Here is a 22873-nt window from a genome sequence, read left to right as displayed (position 1 = left end):
AAATCTTTCACGCAGCTAGGTTTATTTTGGGTGAGTGGGGGAAGACTTGAGGGGGCATTGGAGAGAGTTCGTCATTCTGTTCCTGAGGAGTTTCTGGATAATTCAAGTAAGACTCTCTAACAGCTTCGCATCTCCGTCAACAGCAGCTATGTCACCAAGAACTGCGCATCGCAGCCCCTGAGCTCATCAGAGTCAACGCATCGCCGCTGCTGCACGGATTAGAACAGTGCATCGCTGCCACTGCGTAGATCAACCCTGATGCAGAACTTCAACACCCATGCATTGCTTCGACTACACCAGGCATCTCTCAATATCGACGCATCCAGGATCAAGGTACTTTTATTCAGTGAGCCAACCCTGTAGCCGGCTGGCGCTCCATCGCGGTCAGCCTGCAATTTTGACTGTTTTGAGTTTGGTGCGACCAGATATCCCAAGTAAGCGATTACTGCTTCTAAACGCTGTTGTACAGTTTATTCTTTAAACATTCATATCTCAAGTTCTAATTAATGGATTTTTGTCTTTTTGTTTTTTTTGGTCTTGTTTTATTTATTAAAATATTTGCTATTTTTCTAAATTGGTGTGGGATCTTCTTGTGTGGTGTTTTCACTGTTTTTACTGTTTGAAATGTTGCTCAAATACTTTACTCATCGCCTTCAAGTTAAGCCTGATTGCTCTGTGCCAAGCTACCAATGGTTAGAACAGGTTAATTTGGGGATTGCTGACTAGGGTTGTGGTTACTGCTTGACCAGTGCTCACATCCCAGTCAACCAGGAACTCAAGTTCTAACAATCATCATGTCTGTTATTTGCTTTTAAATAAAGTATTTTTTCTTTAAATGCAACCCAGTTCACTTAAAGAAAAACAGGATGCGTCTAAAAAAAAATTTAAAGTATATTTTCGTTTTTCAAGAGGCCACTCTTAAAAAATACTCTTCTCAAAATTCACAAAGGAGAAAGGGTCCATTTGAGACCCATTCCCGTTTGCGAATGGCTTACCACCTCTTTTGAGGAGGTGGTGAAATATTAATGTTTTGTGACCGGAATTCCATTGCAAAATTGTAATACATGCCATTCCTATTCAGCATTTGAAAGGGATGCCCTAAAAATGCCCCTTCCAAATACTGAATCAGTATCTGAAAACAAACCTATAGTTGCTATTCAGTAATTTGTTACTGAAGCTCTATTTGAGATGATATCTCAGAGAAAGCCTTTATGCCGTTGCAAGCGGTCTGATTCGACGAATCGGGCGGTTTGCGACTGCAAAAAGGCTTCGTACATCTCAGCCTAAAGGAGAGAGTTTGTAACTGCTAAAAAGTTATTTCTTATGTACTAAACACATTTTAGGTGTCAGTAAAGTTTAACCAACTCTTAAAAATGGGTTTGCAAATGATCTCAGAATCACATTTAAAAGGTGTGTGTTTTGGGCGTCCTTTTCAAATTACAATTCAATACCATAGATATAAATGATTTGCAACTGTATATCTATCATTAGTAAGTTACTGATTCCAAAGTTGCTGTGATAAATGATTCGCAAAGCGAAAGGAGGATCCCATTTGGACTCCCTTCTGCTTTGGGAATCAGGGTGCAGCTTAAGAATGAGTAGGCACTGGTCCAGGGGACATTGCTAACTCTGACTGGATTTAAAAAAATGTAATCTTTTGTTTTTTAAAGCAGTCCCGTTTCCTTTAAGGACAACTGACTGCTTAAATTTTTTTCAATTTTGAAATGCAAACACAGGAATGGTGGTCTGCTGATCCTGGTAGACCACCATTCCTGTGATTGTAGCCAATCGGAGTAAGTGGCAGTTTGAGACCCGCCTAATTAATATAAGGGCCGGACTGGGCACCACAACCGGCTCTGGCAAAGTGCTCTCGGCCAGTCCCTACTCCCAAGGGGGGGTGCCGCCGAGCTCCTTGCCGGGGCCGGTTTTCGACCGATTTTGGTACACGGCCGATTTTACAGCTATGCTGCAAAAACAGCCCTGTAACAAAAACGGCCCCCACCCATGCGGCGCTCCGGGGGTTTGCCTGGTGCCCGCTATGGCCAGTCCGGCCCTGTTAATATTCATTAGGCAGGTTGGTCTGTTACCCCCTTAATTCGGCATTTTAAAAACTGACCTAATAATGCATGGCTTGGGTCACAAAATGCGATACTGGTCGCCAAAAGCATAGTCCCAATTTGCGAACTCTTTTTGAGACCAGTATCTTCATAACTCTGACTCTAATCAAAAATAATACGCAAGTTTCTTCCCATAGAACTGGGGAAGGTTGAACCCAAAATGTCATGCCACAGCCTGCTGGACCCGGCAGAGGCAGCCACTCCCATAAGCAGGCCTTTGGTTTTTATCAACATTTGGTTTCAGATATGTTTGAGGAAAGCTGGCAGACTAGTTGTACATGCTAACCATGTGTGTTTGTGAAGCTCGAGAAAGCGTTATCATTTTACAAAACCGAAACCTATTGGCTTTGTCAATGTATGTTTACATTTACATTCTATCCATAGAGGATGGGCCACATCGCCCAACGTTCATAATATAGCCTTATAGCCCGCCGTAGCGGGCTATACCAGCTATTAAAGGCCCGCTGAATCGTTAAAGGCCCGAGCCGAATGCGAGGGACTTTAACGAAACAGCGGGACTTTAATAGCCGTATAGCCCTGCTACGAAGGGCTATAAGGCTATTAGAACATTCTGCCACTAGAGGGCAGAATGTTCTAACAAATTAAACAAAGGGTTCTCGAAGCTCGAGGGGATATAAATCACCTCGAACTTCGAGAAGCCTTTGTAGAACATTAGAATGTTGCTCTGCGGGCCTTTACCGGCCCGTAGAAGCAGGGAGCACTCCATTGTCTGCAATGGAGCTCCCAACATTCCAATGTTCTAATCAGCAGTTCATGTGTGTTTAACCCTACTACTCGGTTCACCAATTACTTTGTATTATTTCATAATCTGTTTTGACAGTGACCAACGCCTGGATGATTGACAGGGACTGATGTGATCTGATGGATGTTTTCTTCACCAGTGTGCATATTTTGCAGCGTGGACATTTCCAGGAAAATTAGTTTACTTCAACAGAGATACGAGGCAGACACTTATGTGGCTTTGGGAAGATTTGGTGTTTTCATTTAAGGCAAATATGACCAGTACAGTGACCAGCGAACGTACGTATGAATGGCCTGGGATTGCTTTTACAGTCGTTTTGTAGATTGCAACATTATGGGACTTTAATCTGGCCAGCTGCAGGAGGAGACGAGCAGGTACAAATGGCATTTTCCCTCTCAGACCCTTTTACTCTTTAATGGTTTTAGGTGTGGGGTTTATTTCATCCTAGCAGAGTGGCCATAGCGTTTCTGACACTTGCAAATAGTGAGAGAAGCAGTCAGAGTAGCTGCAACTTGAACACAGGAGATCCTACATTGAAATGGAGTGGCCAGGTGGCCAGACAGTTTCCAGACTCGTATATGGGATGGGATATTTGCACCACCATGTACAGCTGTGGAGATGCTGCAGGCTTCTTTGAGGTCGTTACGATAGAGGGTGGTGTGAGACCAGAAGTCTTCGATGTTGCAGTGGTGGATGGAAATGAGGCTACCTCTTATCTTTGCAAAAACTGCTGGCTGCTATACCACACCTGCGGATGGCGACAGGGTACAGGAAGAGCTTTGGATTTTGGGAAGGTTTTCCTTGAGGTGGAACATAATGGCCAGAAACATGGTGGCGATGCCTCTTATCAGGGGTGATATTATTCGGCTGCAAAGGTTCTGAGATATTGAGGACAGTGTGACCCAACTGGCAAATGGATTTTGCTCCTTTGGAGTTGGTAGTAAGTGACAGGAGGAATATGGGACCTTCCTATCTGCATTAGAAGCCATTCAAGGCTTGAAGGAAACAAACCAGATAGAGACTGAACAGTGTGGAGGTGCTAGAGGTAGTTGGTAAATCCTCCCAGCTTGTGGCTCCTAAGTGGGAATGATGCAGGGCTACTCCAAAAATATTTTCTGAAACCATATCACTTATCCCTGAAACACCAGAACATATATTCACTCACTAGTGGGGCCCATATCACTGTGAGTTTCGTACAAACAATCTCTACCTCACTCTAGGGATCAGTGAATCTCAATGGAGAGCTGCTGTATCATAGCGAAATGTCTAAATCAACTAAACGTTTATATTATATACATCTGCAGTTTTTGCGAGTTTACCTTGGTTTTATCATCAGAAAATATACATTTAGACATATCGCCATAAGGGTCGATGGGTCTGCTAGAAAAAAAATTAGGCATAGGAAAACTCAAGACCAGCTTTAATTTTCCATTTATCTAATTTTTATTAAAGCAATTTTAACATGTCTAAAAGTTTCTTCTCTTTATTTATTTATTTAATCTTCAAAAGGCATTTAAATGAAAGCTTAGTTCAAAACAGTTAATTTCATTTATTTTGGAAAATTTCAGAAATAACGTTAACATTTTAGGTTCAGAACGCAAGTATTAGCAAAAGACAGATAGTTCCCAAAGTCCATTCTCCTATCCCCTAACTAAAATCCCTCACTAAAGTGCCATTCCTGCAAAGAAAAGTCATAAGTCAACAAAAAGAATCTTACATCACAGGAACATCAGCAATCCGACAGCATCTCTGGTAGAAAATCAGAAGAAGTTTTTTACTCTGTAAAATCAGCACCTTTTATACCTTTTTCACTAGCTCTATCTATCTAAAAGAGTAACTTTTAAAGAAAAGTCGAGTCCTCATTGGTCAGTTCGGGGGTGGATGAGCATAACCTCATCTCCACATTATCCATTTTCTTCCTGTCAGGAGTTTTTTAATGCCCCCATTGTCTTTCATAGTCCGGCCTAGTCGAGTTTCCCTAATTCGCAACTTCAAGTAAAGTTCTCACGTTCAGAACCATTACTCTCATCATTTGGCAGCCATCTAGACTTCTAGGCCACAGTGGCCTTGAACTGCCTTCCGCACAGGCCCAAGCAGCTCGCATTCATTCTCATCTCTTCTGCTGCCCATGCGCTCTGCCTTTGGCTGTCACAGTAAACCAGTGACTCCATTTTGTCACAGGCCTCCCGAGTCAGAATGGGAACTATCATAGAAACAAACACAAATAAACGTTAATTTGAGAAAAATAGCCTTTCTGTTTACCTCCCCCTTTACTAAGGTTTTTTCTATTAGTAATTACCTAGCAAATAAGCGACACTTATACGTAATATACTTACTTAGGTCCAATCTTCTGGCCACAAATACATAGACTAAAGCACATTTATGATTAATTCTGTTATATCAATGCAGCATATTAGTACAGGACACGACAAAAATTACATAGTTAATTAATTATAATTGCAACATAAGCAGAGATTAGTTCCCACGTGTGTGTGTATGTCCAAATTTTTATTCTAAGTTGATTAGTCTCATGCACCACTCCATTAGTTCAGATTACATGTTATCAAAGTGTGATTTCACAAGGGGTATACAAAATTTTGTTTCTCCACCTTGCTCTATCAGGAACACGGCAGGGGCAGCAAAATGGACGTCCATGGAACTGCACTGAACATTTGTCAGTTGGACCCCGGTAAAGTGGAGCTCACCATTCCTTGGCAGTATATACCTGGGCCATGACAGGGAGAAGCCACAGACTGCCCGAGGATTCCTTTCATTTCGAGGTACCTCGACCCTTCTCATCTGAACTTTTGAGTAGTATTAAGGTGTTATGTGCAGGAACCATGTAGCGCTTCTTTCGTGTGCTGTGCCCATTCTCCACCCACTGCCCTTTGGACTACCCCTTGCACATACCTTCAGGCTGCAACCCTCATTTCTTCGCGGCCTCCCTCTCTTAGCACCTTCTTCATGCACAATGGTCGAGGGGCCTACTCCCACTCTCTATGTATCACCTTTCTCCCTCCTGTGGTTACCTGTGCTATCCCTTTACTTACTCGCCCCCCAAAGCTGCTTACATTTCTCACAAAGTCAACCCCACAACACTGTATCATATCGTATTGTGATTCAGAGAATATTTTAAAGAATAATAAAGTTATAAATAAAGAACATGCAAATACTCTGGGTTTTCTTTATGGAGTTTTATATAGCGCGGACTTGACCCAGTATCGGGTATCAGAGCGCTTTACATAGCACCAGTTGCATTACATGAGGACACATTCATTTTTGTTAGGCACGGGGAGATTAAGTGATTTGCTCAAAATCACAGGATGTTCAGCGTCACTGCCGAGACTCGAACGCAGTTCCCCAGATTCGAAGTCAACCGCCCTAGCCGTTAGGCCAACTCCTCTCCCGAGAGGACTTAATCTGTACATCAAGCTACAATCTTACGCAACTTCAATTATCATGTTTAATCTGGTGAAACTTTTAAGGGCAGGAGCATCCAGTCCGGAATGCCTACTCCCTACAAAGGCACTTTCTTCTTTTACTTCCTTGCTTATGCCCAGCACATTGGTCGCAGTGCGGGCAGGCTGAAAGGATGTATTGTGTACAGGTGGTGGCGATCTGCAACGAAGTTTCTGTGGAATGCCTGGTGCATGTGTAGTGGGGTCTCATGCCTGTATCACTGTTGGATGTTAAACCTTCAAAGCCCTTCAAAAGGGAAAATATGGCAGGCAAGATGTCTGTTGTATCTAAGTACCCAAGCTTTGGGCGAACCGAGGCTACTCGCCCCCCTCCTCTTAGTTCCAACCTTTTTTTGTTTCAACTCTGTGGTTTACTACAAATGTAAGGGTAGCTCAGACTGGCCACCTATGTTGTCTGGATACACCACCATGTTGTCAAAGTTCACACTTGATAACTACTCGGTGCCTTTAATGACATGATTCAATCTTACCTGTCAACAGATCTTCCACTCATACCATCCAGTCCCTGTATAATCAGATGTTCAAATACAAGTACTGGTGGCCATATTAACACCTTTGTTTTTCAACCACCACCCACTCAAGAGTTCATGAAATGCTACAAACTTCCACCCATTAAATTGCATAAACAGTCCGCAAAGCAAAAATGGCCTTAAAGCCATCGAATACCTATCATTATCTGCATGTCCTTCTCCACTTATTCGACTCCTATTCAAAATTGGCATGTCCTTATTCAACCTCTACACAAAATTGCAGGTTATCTGATCAACTTTTAATTATGTACTTGTGTGAATTGCGCCTATCCCTACTGTGAGAAATTGGGTTGTTGATTGCCTGGTGTGTGAGTCCTGTTCAAGCAGTAACCACAATCCTTGTCAGGGTAAGGCACAAGCAAAGCCCAAATTAACTCGCACTCAACCCCCTAGTAGCCTGACACAGAGCAGTCAGGCTTAACTTAGAAGAAATGTCTAAAGCACTTGTGCAACATGTCAAACAGTAAAACAGTGCAAACACCACACAAAAATGTCCCACACCAAGTTAAAGAAATAGAGCAAAAATTAATAAATAAAACAAGACCACAATCAAAAAAGTCCTATCTGAACTGGAGTTATGATTTTTTTAAAGATTTTGGGTTAAAATAGTGCCATAATCCATATGGTGCCAACTAGAGACTTCTGGTCGCGCTAGACCGGGTCAAAGTCATACTTTCAGGCAGACCGTGATGGAACATAGGTAAGCTACAATCACCAGGCCTGGCCTGCCGAAGTTTTAACTTATCAAGCTCGTGCCAAGAGTCCCGATCACCTTAGAGAGGACTGCAAGGAGCAGGGTGAGCGTTGTGAGAGGCTATTGGCTAAACACGAGGAGCCAGCTGGCGTCATGGACGGGCTTTGCTGGAACTATGCAGTAGCGGTCCCTGCAAGCGGTAGATGCCGCAGTGCAAAGAGTTGGGCTGATGGAGCTTTGAGATGATTTGCAATGTGGGCTGCAAGGTAACCATTTCAACAGGTCCATTTGCAGTTGTGAAGAGCCTAAAAGCTTGATTTCAGCACCCTGGAGCCATACCAAGCATCCAGGACATGAGAGGAACCACTTTGGCATCAGGAACTCACTGCAGCTGGGTCAAATGACTGGTGCAAGATGTTGGGGAGCTTTTTATCTCCTTGAGGCTCAGATCAAGAGGCCAGCAAACTAGCTGTGGAGTCACTCTGAGGTCCTGGGTTCAAGATAAAGTTTCAGGCCCAGTTCTTCCTCCTCTGATAAGAATGCAGCCGATCAGCACACCAGAGCACCGGTTCCTTCAGAGAAGCAGTCTAGCAGAGTGGCAGTCCTTTGAGCAGCATAGCAGTCCTTTCTTCCTCGTAGAGTATCCACAAGTCCAGAAGTGTACTGAAGGGTTGGTGTCTGAGGTCCTTCTTTTATACACAGTTGTGCCTTTGAAGTGAGCAGAAGATTCTATAGGCAGGCCTTTGAAGTCCCCGGATTTCCTTCCTTCCTGGTCCTGGCTCCAGACTAGTTATAGGGAGCATGCAGCCCTTTGTGTGGAGGCAGGACACAGCCTATTGAGTGTAAGTGGGACTGGGCCCAGTACCTCCCTCCCATCCTGCCAGTGATGGCCCATCCAGTCACACCTAAGCTCCCTATTATGTGTGGCTGTCTAGGAGGAATACACACAGCCCAACTGTCACCCACACCCAGTCATGTGACCCAGAGACAGGCTGCAGTCACCAAATGGCTAAGGCATGAAATGTCAGCTTTCCAAAAGTGGCATTTTCAAAATTGTAATTTAAAATCCAACTTTACCATACATTAGGATTTTAAATTGTGATTTTAGAGACACCAAACATGTTCCCTCTTGGAAATTACACTTATAAAACATAATATGGTAATTCCAATGTTATCCTATGGGAGAGGTAGGCCTTGCAGTAGTGATAAAACAAATGTAAGAGTTTTTCACTACCAGGACATGTAAAACATAGAATTACACATCCTACCTTTTAAATGCACTGCACCCTGCCCTCTGGGCTGTTCAGGGCCTACCCTAGAGTTGACTTATATGCATTAAAAAGGGAGGTTTGGGCCGGGTAAAGGGTCTATTTTGTGAGTTTCACATGGCAATTTAAAACTGCACATACACAGGCTGAAATGGCAGGCCTGAGACATGTTTAAAGTGCTTCTTAAGCGGGTGGAGCAATCAGTACTGCAGGCAAAGTAGTAGCATTTAACTTACAGGCCCTGGGCACATGTTCATGTTGTGCCACTGTACTAGGGACCTTCAAGTAAATAAAATATACCAAATGAGCATAAGCCAATTTTGTATTGTTTAAAGAGAGAGCACAAGCAATTTAGCACTGGATAGCAGTGGTGAAGTGCACGAATTCAGCAAAGAGTGGAGGGTAAAAAGCAAAACGTCTTGGGATGTCCCTGCAGAAAGGGCCTAGTCCAACACCTACTGATATCCCATAATCTCTTCTTTCTCACAAAGTTTTAATTACATACCTATAATCTACCAGTACCCTAATACTTGTCTAACTCTAGCTACTCCCTAATCAGTCCCCCCAGGATGTTGTAGTCCAGGATGGCAAAGTTTGCAACAAAAAAGCAAAACTTGCAGTGCAAAACACCAAATTATTTTGTTATTTTTGTGTCAGACAGAAAACGTGACTGTGGTATCTTTGGTATGTCACTCCTGGACACTCTGCCAAGTTACGCTCTGTGACTTGGCAGCTCTCGGGATAGGAGGTTGCTAGGTGCCAGAGAGTTTGAAAACTCTTCTCTCTCTTGCATCTGACACCCCCATTCCAAAGATGCACAGGACAACAGGGGGGTGAATGGAGAGGGCACAAGAGACTCCTGGGGTGTATGACACCTCATCATAGGCCGTCAGCGATACATAAAAATCAATTACAATACAATGCGTGTTTATGAGAAACCGTTCTCAATTGGACAAGCGTTTTAGGGAAACATGGCTTCTGTTTCTATCCCTGCCTCAAATCCAGGGAGTGAAGTGTCTAGTGGCATGCACGGTCGAGCCCACGTTTATCTTGTTTTTCTGGATGCCAGGGGAGTCACCAGGCTCAAATGCCAACCAACAATCTGTGGATTGTGCAACGATCAGCTGTCTTAAGCAATGCTGTGAGACATTACTCAGCACAACCATTTACTGTTGTCAGGTAATGTGCACAGTTCTGCACTGTAAACAAAAAGTCTCAATTGGTATGTCCAAGTCACCAAACTTCCACATTTTAATTTGAAGAATTATGAAATGTGACATCCATAATTTTATACCAAATTATCAATTGTGTTAGTACTTTTTGGTGTTGATGTATGTCGTATGCCTATGTGAAGCTATTTTGAGAACTGTTATATCAAATGTTTCCAAGTAAAGTAAAAAAGGTCAAACTTGTGGAAATATTATTTTTCAGAGCCACCGTTTTCAGTAAAAGAAGTGAAAACACCCACAATTCAGACATCAATTGACAAAGGTCAGGAGCTGTGTATACATTTATAAGGCAATGAACACTATATTGGCGGATTGGAACGTTAAATAGATTTGAAGCCGTTTAAAATGGATAGAACTTGACCAAAATGTCAAACATTTTCAAACTACAGATACTAATTGTCCACCAAGACCAAAGCCCAGGACTTAGCATATAACCACACCACAGTACATGACCTGTAGCCACGACTGGTGCCCTTGTCACACAGCTGCTGCTTCGGATGTGCACAATCATTGGCCTTGTAGAGTTGGCTCTTAACCCATTCACTGCACTATGTCTCCCCTTTGACACATAACCAAATGCAAAGGCCCTTTGGATGTGCAAGGGGCTTTGGAAGGCCATGTAGAAGGCATGGTATCGAGCTATTCCCCGCACCCATTCACAGTAGACCCAAAGCTTCATGAAAACTATGAAATTCACACCAAAAACCACAATTAGAGGTGAGCTCTGTGGATATAAAAAGCCAGAAAAATCCAGAAGTTCGCACATCACAACTCACGCCACCCACCAGGTTTTGTTTTTGGTAGTCCGCATTTTTCCATGTGCTATTAGCAAAATATGTACAGATGAGGGCAAGCAGCATACACAATATCTTGGAGACACTGAATTACTGGACTCAGAAGATGGGCTTAATTTGTCAAAACCACAAGTGCCATGGCTCTCGCCAGGAGGCCACTGTAGCTTGCACAACACATTGCTCCTATCAGCACTATAATGATAGTAACAACACAACTACTAACCATCACACTGTTACAAGTGAGACAATGCAGACTATTCCAGGCCCCCTAAGCTATAAGAATAGCTTGGGTGACAGGTAATAGTACTTTTTAATATATACTGAATTAATAAATGACTGTTGTTGTGGTCATCTCAGACAGCACCACCTTGTGGCATACTGCCACACGTGCCGGTGTTGACAATTAAGTGCCAGTGCCAAGCATCAGAAAACAACTGGCTCAAATTAAGCTCTGCTCATAACACAATAAAGATGCTACACAATGGTTTGGCATTAAATTGGCCACAACCTGTATTTGAATGTTTACATGTAATCATAATGGGAAATTCTGGGAAGCCTTTAGGGCCTTTAGGCCCATGATGGTTTTGCCCTGCCCCCACTTGCGGATGGTGCTACTGAATGTAGACACAAACAATACCAGGAACAAAATATTGAAAGGTAAGTGCATATAGGGAAGTATAGATAACTATTTACAATCTATGTACCTTGAAGATATATGTACCAGAAAGGTACATATGTATGAAGTTAGGTATAAAAAAATCCAGACTTATGTACATATTGATTTAAAAAATATATATTTTGTCCTCGATATTCTTTCACCCAGATATTGTGGGTTTAATATTCAGGGTTCACACCCATTGACAGAGTTGGGATTCACACACATACCTCCCTAAACTCCCTTACGATGCACTGGCTGTAGCCAATGCCGTAACTCTAATATCGAAAAGGGAGTCTCATGACATTTTGCTTTTGAGTTTTACCTTCTGTGGTCCCACCTGTTCTCTTTCTCCATCTCCGGTAAATTGGTGTAACCTGGTATCAACCTGGAGCCACCATGGCCGAGCAGTTATAAGGCCCGCTTCAAACATTTCACCCTGCAACACCTGCTCTTACCTCAGGACTTTCGACACATCCATGCCCTATTCCACTCCTGGTGAGGTGCGATCCCTCACCAGTGGCTCTCCTTTCCCCGTCATTAAACAAGGCCCAATGCGCAGCACGTGGGCAATGAGGGAGACGCGTTTCTCCTATTGTTCACCTGACCAAAACCCTTATCCATTCAGAGGACTGAGTAGAAACTGTGCCTTTTTGCCTTTTATTGTATGCTTATGGCTACCATTCACACCTAAGCATCTCTACTGTTGATACTCTGAGTGCGAGCCTGCCAGGGGCAAACATTGACCTTCCTGAAAAGCACCATGGGTGAAAATTGTAGGTACGGGAATACCCTTAGAGCCCCGTAAAGGGGAATAGCATGGCCCAGACTGGACCTTTATTCCACTCATCCAACAACAATGAGCAGGCTCCCTTGCTGTACACATTTAGTACCTGACGACATTTCACAAGAAAAGTTGTAGCACCTTCCAGCTTGGCACCTTACATGATCGATCTCTCACAGCACTTGAAACAACTGGACTTACAAAGTCCCACCCTCTTGATGGTTTTCTGAGGCAAACCAGCCACTGTCACCTATAATGCAGCACCTCTTCAAAATTACAATGTCCTGTGTATCTTTAGAAGACCTTCCTGAACGTGCACTAGGTCAATGGGTCCCCCCTCTCATGAACCTTGAGCCTGTGCAGCCCATGTGAGGCCTGTTACTACAGAGCAGTCACTAAGTGCACTCTTCCATCCTTGTTTCAGACCAAAATGACCCATACACACTTATCAGTCTGAGATGTCTACGGGCCAGACTCTGAGTTTGGCGGTGTGGGAGCGGTGCCGCATGCCACCGCCCAGCTCCCACACCACCAAAGCTCACCGCCGGCCGTCCACCAGATTGCGAGCTTTATCGTTGTCTAGTGGGGGGTCCTTTGGTGTTCCCACGGCAGTCCCTTTGAAAAAGGCACTGCAATGGAAACGCCAAAGCGTATTACTGCATGGCATGGGCTCTGCCGTCCATGCCATGCAGGAAAGGGGTTGCATGCACACAGGGGGCATAACATGTGCACCCATGCATGCACAACATATGCCCCCATGGATGCATCCCTATGGCCTGAGACACCAGGGAGCTCTATAGAGCCCCCTTAGTTCCCTCAGCAACAGCTTTTTCATGGCGGGATCACCGCCATGAAAAGGCTGGCAAGGAGCAAATTTGTAATATGCTTGGCAGTTCGGCAATTGCACAACCAGCATATAGGGCCTCACACCACTGCAACACCACCAGGGAAGTGCCAAACTCAGAAAAGGGCAGTTGGACCATTGGTGCGGGGGTAGCCGTCGCACCACCAAGGGTTTGGCGGTCCTATGGACCACCAAATTCGTAATCACCCCTTAAACATTGGAATATTAAAACCAACCCCTTTGTCCTCTCTCAATCACTGAACCCTCTGGACCACCCTCATATCTTCTGTGTCTTTCATCCTCCTCTCCAACTCATTAACTGAACTTGCCCCATAAACGAAAAAGAAGAACGTGCCTCAGATCAACAGGGCCCCATGCAGAACAATGCATACACTTTCCAGGAACACTATAATTCAGACCACTGTTTCCAAAGGGACTCCTTCCCTCTTGTCAGCCGGCACGACTATGGATCTGTTACACCCTGTCAACATCTTTCTCATCTTGAAACCTTTTAGCAAGGCACTGCTTCCCTCACCTGTGCTACAAATGCTAAAGCAGAGACCCTCAAGTCTACCAAAGATTGCGACTTCCCATTCAACCTAGCTCTCATCACAAACTCCGAACTTGAGAAGCCTGACAGTCAATGTAATATACCGTGTACTCCATTGTGTGTTATCTCCTGATATCCTCAGTGCCTCCCTGATAAGTCCACTGAGCCCACTGTGTTCATCACTAGCATATTCGCCCCATGTATCCCAGTACACAAACAAAAGGTGTAATTTCTTCCTCCAGTACCAATATTCTGAAAGTCTTCCATTTATCAAACAAAAGAGATAACAAGCTGTATCATTTGTGTACCCTTCCACAAACTGTAGTGAAAGCAATATTGGTCTTTAGACATCTAAGGATTAAAACCCTGAGCAACCTTAGGATGTATGTCATCTCTCTGAATGCTTCTTTACCATTTGACCAATCAACCAGCTCTCAGACCAAACAACAATGCTTTTGTTTGCTAAATACTAATCCCAAATCTCAAATGCCACCACCATGAACAACAGATCTAAGAAGCTTATGTTTTTCAAAGTGCCTTTCTCTCTTCATTACCACACCCATTCTTCCACACACCTCATGCCGCCCAAGAAAGTTCCAAAGCCCCAACTCCCCTACCCATGTGTGAGAGGCATCACTAACCTCTGCCTGTCCTCTAGAGATTGACAGCCTACTGAAGTTCTCCAGGAATTAATCCCAGTCCTTCTGGCCATCCCTCACATCTTCTCCAGAGCTCTGTGGAACAGGGTTTAAGCCTCAGTCCCTCTATAACTCTGGGCAGTCGCCTGGAAAACAGACTCCCCATAGGTAACATTCACATTGCAAAGTTCAGCCTAGTCCAGCAGGAACTGCAACTGCTGCCTCAAGACCTTCTTCATCCGCAAACAAACATCTGGTGACCTCTCTAAATGCTTCTACTTTCTTCCTAAGTTCCCAGGATTCTCGTCTCAACATGTCCAATTCACAAAAGTGGGCTTTCACTCTTTTCCGCTGCTAGCAGTTTTCCCAGTCGTTTTGAGAACTTCTCAAAATGCTCATGCGCTTGCTGCATTGACCTGTCCCTGGCCGTCCCACAAACAAGAAGCTATTTACTCAGAGTGTGAGTCCCTGCAAGCCACTAACATGTTTGCAGCTTAATTCCAGGAACATGCTGAAGTGTTCAAAATATGTGCAGGAGATCGTGCACCCCGTGGGAAAACATTTGTCAAAGAAGAATTGTCCTTCCACCTCTAACCCCAATAGTAGTGCGCTTTCTAGATGAACCAGCTGCAACGTAAAAGCTGATTTGATGTCTGCTGTACCCACCAATGCCCCCTTGTCCATCACTCTCACCCTCAGCACAATGAAATGAGGCATGGTACACCAGACAAGCCTCTTTGTCCAACTAGTGGTTCACTGAGTTCACTTCATGTAACAATAAATGATGTATAATTTGGTGCCAGGTGGAATTCTCCATTCTACATCTTTAGCACCAGACCCAAAGGCAGGGTGCTGAAGCCCCGGCAATGGAGAAGTAGCAAATGGATCCACTATCTTCCCCAAGTTGCACTTCTTCTGCACTCTCTCTATTCATTTTTCTGGCATGACCCTTATTGATTTCAAATTGCTAGCCCAGGTGGACACTTTGGAGGGGTTTCTCTCTTGCCCCCCTCACCTTCACCTCACTGGACGAATGTCGCAAACTGTAGGATCTACCTGTCAAGGCAGTCTATGATCTGTACAACATAAAACTTTCATAAGCCAAAGTGCTGCCAATAAATCATTTGTATGGTATGATTACACCACTGCTGTTTCCACGATTACCATGTTAAAAACTATTGAAAATGTCAGTGATTTGCAGAGAACTGCAGATGTTATATAGTCTAGCACACTCAACAAAATGGACCAGTTTCTCAAACTGCTTTATTTTCCTGGCGACAAAGTGTCACTTAAAGTAGCAAGTGCAAGACAGTGAAATGCCATGCACAAGCATCCTAACACATGGGAATGTCACACTTGAGCAAATCGAAAACTTGGCAGCTATGAGCATCATAGTATTCCCAGTGCTGTTGATTGTTCATCAATACTTGAAAGTTGTGGACAGGATGTAACACACTAAGGGGCAGATTCACAAGAAAGTGAAGCATCTATAGAGATGCGTCACTTTCCTTGCACCACCCTAAAAAATGTTTGCGCCCCATGGATGCGCGGTATTTACAATACGGCGCACCATGGCGGAAGGATTGACAGATGCGTCAGAAATTCTGACGCATCTGTTGGGGCAAAAGTCACGCATTGTTGGAGTCGTGTCGCAAGCACGATGCAACTCCAGCAATGCATTTTGTGGCCTATTCCCACTACACTGTGTCACTCCTTACTCCTGCTTCAAGCAGGCGTAAGGTTTTGACGCAGTGGCGTCCTAAAAGTGACTCAGTGAAATCTTGTAGATTTCACTGCATCACTTTTGTGAGGCTTTCCTGCGTAGGAACGCCCCCCTGCATACATTATACCTGACGCAGGTATAATGTGACGCAGGGCTTTACAACGTGACACATCTCCCTAGATGCATCACGTTGTAAATAGGGCGCAGTGTTTGCGCCGCCATTGCGTCACAAAAAGTGACACAATGGCGGCACAAAGAGGCGCAAGGGGCTTGTAAATCTGCCCCACAATATTTTCGATTCACTGGTCAGCCTCAAACTCAGTTTGTAAATTTACAATACAGTCGAAACCCTTTTTTCCGTGTCAACCTTTAATTTACTGGAAATGCTGGCAGGCTTCAGTGCTTGATGAGCATTTCCCGGATCCTGGCATGTCTCCATGGCAGAGAGTGAGGCATCATTTCAGTCACCAGCCACTTTCTAAATCCCTGTGTGCTGAGATCACCGTGAGACAATAAACAGTCTGATGTAATCCTAAAGAAAGCTGACTATTGGCCGTAAACATCAAGTACAGTGAGCAAAGACCATGAAAGACAAATGAAAGATGCTATTAGTAAGGGAAAGTGTGGAGCTGTGGTTCTTAACCTTTTGACTTCAGTGGACCCCCACTTAATCATTACTGGAATCCAGGGACCCTAGCTGAATATTTATTGAAATCCAGGTAGCCCTACGGTCATTACTGGAGGCCTAGGACCCCTGCTTGAGCAATTTCGATGATTTGAACCACAAAACAATACACAAATGATGAAATATTTTATTTAATTCACAAACAAATAGAAATCGAAATCACAATTTTAATTTTAATGGGAAGGTTGGAGCTTTTCTAAATTCAATTAAGGTCAGCCACCATCCATACTATATTCTATTTGGTGTACCTGCACTGTCCCACAAATCAGAGTATACCAACTTAGGGGCATATTATCAAGGACCGGTGTTAGAATTATCACCGTTTTAGCGGCAGGAAACTGCGATAATGGGCTTGATAATACGCCCTTGCTAATTCCCATAGAAGCCCATATTAACACAAGAAAACGGGCTTCTATGGGAATTAACAAGGGCGTATTATCAAGCCCGTTATCGCAGTTTTATCGGCAGTTTCCTGCCGATAAAACTGCGATAATTTTAATACCGGTCCTTGATAATATACCCCTTAATTTTTAGTGTCCTATTTCAAATTTTTTCACGTTTACAGAATTTTTTTCAATTCAATTTTACACTGTGCTTCTTTATTTATATACACTTTATTAATCTGTTAATATTATTTGATGTTCAATCAGTCGCGTATACCCTGAGTAGGCTCCATGGACCCCCAGATGTCCTTGGATTACAGGTTAAAAACCGCTGGCATAGAGCAAAGATATTTCACAAGTATTTCTTACCATCAATTTGTTGTACAATAATGATATGGTATTGTTAAAGGCTAAAACATTTAGTAGGTGCTTCTTGATAGCACAAGCTAACATGTAAGAGAGGTTCGAAAAGTGTGAGATAAATATATGAAACATGAGATGTGCTAAATTTCCAGATGCTCGTGGGCAAAGTTTGTGTTGCTTGCCTTGAGCTGTGCCCTCAGTGCAGTAGCGGGAGTGCCAGACACTGGGAGCGTTAATGTACTATTTACCCAATCTTAAGCCAGCTGGCTTATATATTGTTCTAAGGCCAATCCTAGAATATTTTGGAATAAGTTATACATTTCACAACATTTTTCATAAGGGTTCAAAGGTAGGCATTTTGCATTGTGGAAATCGTTGCCCTGAGGGCGAAGCTCAGACAAAATAAACTGCAAAGAATAGGGGCTGCTCGATTCTCGGATCTCGGCGGAGACGAATTCCATGTGGATGTGCGCAGGTCGACTTATCACGATCGACCTGCTGGTATTTCAGTGCCCACATAAAAGTCCGTGGGGTCCGCAGACCGTATATGGCCAGGAATTAGTAAAAATCCGTAATAGACATTGGTTCCCAATATGTGGAAATCTTCAAAATTCTTCTAATCTCTGCTTCTAAACATACAAAATAAGAAGATTCAGCCCAGACAATAACAAACACATGCACTTATCTCTTCTGGGGTTATCGCCTTTGGAAAGGTGCCATTCGGATTTCCAACAGTGAAGACACTAATTGGAAGGATCAGTTTTCAACTTATAAGCCCTGAAGAAGTCCCTTAGGGACGAAACGCGTCGGCTGTTTGCTGCTTATGTTGGAAAATAAAGATTGAAAACACAAGAAAAGACATCATCTTCGCTTGTTTTATTAACTAAAATTGTACTTAAAACGATTGTGTGGTGCACCTTTGTGGTTGTTTAACGGTATTAAGTTCCTCAGGGAATAGGCACAGTAACGGTGGGTGCCATACAGTGTGCACACAAATCCCTACTGTAATTTAAGGGATAGCTATATTTGTTTAGGGGGGATTGGAGATCAGGTGCTGCTAGCAGATAGGGGCCATCGTTCCAAGTTTCTCTTTATGCAAAGAATAGTCTGTCATGCCATCCTCTTGAGGATGGCACTTGCCCAGCAAAGGATCGAACTCGTAAATTGTGTAGAAAGGACAGGGAAGAATAGAGGGGCATATTATCAAGAATGGCGTTAAAATCGATCGCAGATTTAGCGGCAGAAAACGTCCGCTAAAACGGCGATAATGGGCTTGATAACATGCCCTTGAGAATTCCAATAGAAGTCCATGTTCTGGTGTGAACATGGGCTTCTATTGGAATTCTCCAGGGCATATTATCAAGCCCATTATTGCCGCTTTAGCTGCAGTTTTCTGCTGCTAAACCGTCGATAATTTTAACACCGTTCTTGATAATATGCCCCAGAATCTCTAGGAAAGTTTCTCTGTCCTGAGGTTGCGGTGGAAAGGAGAAATGTTCTGTTCGGGGAGTCTGAGTCAGCAGATACCTAAAAACGGAGATACATTCTTTGGAATGCACTAGCAAAACAAGGCAAACTGGCAATTCAAATGGAAAAGGATTCTAATGGAGAAAAAAAAACAGATTGCGTTATTTCCACTTGTGGAAATTCAAAGGTTAGTGCATTGGAAGAGGAAACTACATACAAATCCAAGTACTCACTTTGTTCCTTTGCCACGAGTGCATTCTTTTGTTTCACAGTTTATGGGCAGTTAGAGAAATGTGTCCATTTGCTCTTTGCTAAGATGTTGTAGGGTCAGTAGGTGCAGGTAGCAAATAATAAGATAATGTTAAATCCCAAATCCATAAGAAATCCACTCCACAAAAGTTTGTAAGGTGATTATTAAGCAGCACAGCAAAAGGCCCTGCAAGCAGGACAGCTCAAGATCCACTGGCTTTGCCTCCTGCATTGCACGATCAACATTCTCATGGAATGCAGAACACAAAGCAATACATACCAATGGAAGGTGCACATGACATGCAGGAAACAGAATTCCACACATCTCCCTTCAAAGGGAAACAAAACAAGGTAGGGCAGACCGACATATAGCACAAAACAATAGTTTGGCATACAACGATGCTATTCAAACACTTTGGCCTATTTGACAAATTCAGCAAATCTCCGAGATGGCTGTCTGATCCTGCCCACTTCTTTAACTGTAGAGGCCACAGAATCAGGAAACCCAAAATCAATAGTGTTTCCAGCATTACAGTGAGCATTTTGCACCATGTCAGCAAACTTCACAAGAAAACCTACAACAAATTCTTCATCTTTCCTCATGACACCTTGTTCAACGCCAGTCTCAACACACTTGGCAACTCCTTTCACATTCCATACTTTCCCATTCTATGTCATCACACAATTTGTGAACATTTTAAGTACCTTCATGGGTTTGCCGAATTTGGAAAGCCCTTTATGCACAATTCCTGGTTTGCGAATCCTCATCCAATCTCCTATTTTGATTTGATGAGCCCTCGTCTTCCGATTGGCATCATACCATTCCTTGGACTTATCCTGCTTCCTCTTTAACATGTCCGCAACATCACTCATATCACTCTTTTCATCTACTCTTCCCCACTTCACCTTGAATCACCATGGACACAAACGGGAAGCAGTATCACGCCCTTTCAACAATTTAAAAGGACTAACTTATGTTGTGGTTTGAGGAGTAATGCAATACGTCCACAACCTGTGTCTGAAAGCATTTCTCCAATCCCTCCTAGTTTGTGTGCCTCTATGACATACTCTTTCAACACACGGTTTAAGCTTTCCAGTTTACCATTCTCATGTGATTCATATAATGCAGGAGTAACATGTTAAATGCCACAGTGCCCGAGGAAAGCCTCCATTTCAGAAGATGTCAGTTGCACTCCATTGTCCGTCTTCAACACTGACCGACAACCCTCTCTGGCGAGTACTTCTTTGAAAAACTCGATGACTCCTTTAATAGAAGTCTGTGATACAAAGTTAACTTCTGGCCACTTGGAAAGATAATCTGTCATGACTAAAGCAAAACGACTGTCCATATGAAGAAAATTAAATGGACCAGAAATAAAAAAAACTTTTGCCAAGGGTACTCCAGCCATTCCACACATCTCAAAGGTGCAGAACTGACCTTCAAATTCTTCTCACAATTTGAACACACCTCACATTCCCTCTACTGTCCTGTCCACCATTCTGTCAACCCCAGGTCACCAAAAATAATTGCACACAAGACGCTTTTGATGGGGGACATCCCTGGATGCCCTTTATGGGTGAGCCTTAGAATTATCTCCTGCACCCCTCTGGGAATCATTCTTTGACCAACTTTTCACTATGACTCCCATCAATGCACAGAAACTGTTCTCCAATGCCATCATCACACAACAACACTGGTTTCTTACATCGGGGATTCTAAATTAACCCCAACTTCCACTGATCCCTCCAACCTACCACATTCACACCTTTCACAGCCACATAAAGTCTAAAATGTGCGCTTCTCGCCTTAAATTCTAACTTCATACATACATAGCCAACCATATCAATGATAGATCCATCGAAACTCTCTGCAAAGACATCTGAGGGATGTAAACTTCCAAAGTCAATTATTCCTTCTGATCTTTCTGTGAAGTACTCCCTGGTGATTATGGCCCAAGGAGAACCCAAATCCGCCATTAGATTAAGTTCCACACCCTCAAGTTTGACCATGCATCTAGGAGGATGTTTCACTGTACATTCATCCAAACTCTCCCCAGATTCTTGTAAAGGTTGATCCAGCGGTCCTATAGAAAATATGTCATAAGCTACACTACCTAACTCCACAATACTCACCATTAATCATAAATCTATCACAAGGCCCATAATCTAACATGACATATTTTGAGCAACTGAATCATGTGACCTAATTAATAAACCTATTCATAAAATATATACATTTATATACATCTGCAGAAAACCGACTTCATCACACTTGTTAAACCCTAAAATTAATTAAGCCACATTGGCAATAGATCTGCTAATGGCAACCTAGACACACGAAATAACAAGTCCAGCTTGTTTTTCAAAGATTATTATTTATTTAAAGAAAGTGCATTAGAAATCTTTTTTATTCAAGCATTATTATTAAAATTTTAGCGAAGGTAATGACAATTTCAAGCTAAATTAAATAGCATTAATCAAATTGGAATATAATTTGGCATCATCTAAACCCTAAGTCCCTAGCTACACTTGCCCCATTAAGGAAAGGGAAAAAGTCTTTTAGCCTAGAAGGTTTCTTACGTGCTCCAAGTAAAGTCCAACAGCACGATACGCCCTTCTGGAAATCAGCAAACAGCAGCGCACCCCTCCCAGAGGGACAGTTTTTATACCTTTCTGACTAACTAATCTAAGTAAAATTGAATACTTTTCTGCCATTCAGAGTCCTCATTGGCCGACAAGTGACAGACCATAGTGTCACCACATTCTTTGGAGCCCAGTTCCAACTTTTTAAAGAGTCTATTGTCCTTTATTCCAAGTCACGAAGCTTCCTCCAGTTTGCAACATTTAATAATTCTGTACGCGACTTCCTTAGCTTGAAAATCCTTCTGCCGGTTCCTGTCCTTGGCCACGCTGACCAAAAGTACAGTCAGTTCATTTGCACAACCACGTTTGCATTTCTTTCTTTCAGAAACTTGGCAGGAACTTTTCCACACCGGACTCTTGTTTTCACTGAGCAAAATTCTGCCAACTGCTCATTTAGATGCACTAGGCCTCAAACCCTCTTTTCGTTAACTAGTGTATAAACAAACACAAAAGAATAATTAATGCAAGAAATAAAGTTCATTCTGTTACCCACCCACCTTTGCTAATTATTAACCCATTAATCTATGTTACCTGGCATAGGCAAATGAAAGCAACAAACAGATTTGTGCAACATTTAAGACAGGAAAAATAAAACATGAGCACACAGAAATAAGCACATGCCATTAATAAACAGCCGCATTTAGTTCTGACATGACAAAAGACAGGATTAATTCATTATTTTTCATACACATGCAAATGCAACATAATGCACATTTATAAACATTCATGTTAATTTCCCTCGTGTTTGTGTAAATGCAAATTTTACTCTAGGTTGGTTAGTACTTTCCACCACACACTTTATTAATAATATTAATTTATTATGGAAGTTAAACTTCGCGAGCTGAAATAAATATATTTCCAAAACTCGCTCCATCAACTCCCTCATCTGGTGATTTCAAAATCACCAAACCACACCCAAAAATTTAGCAAAATTTTATCTTAAGATGAACATGATTTAATTTCACTGTATTAGTATTTCTAAAGACTTGTTTCAGCTGTCTGCCTACAACTTTCA

This window comes from Lissotriton helveticus, chromosome 2_1 (assembly GCF_964261635.1).
Source record: "Lissotriton helveticus chromosome 2_1, aLisHel1.1, whole genome shotgun sequence".
NCBI classification, from domain to species: domain Eukaryota; kingdom Metazoa; phylum Chordata; class Amphibia; order Caudata; family Salamandridae; genus Lissotriton; species Lissotriton helveticus.
The sequence above is the reverse complement of the archived record's forward strand: the minus strand, read 5'-3'. Positions refer to the sequence as shown.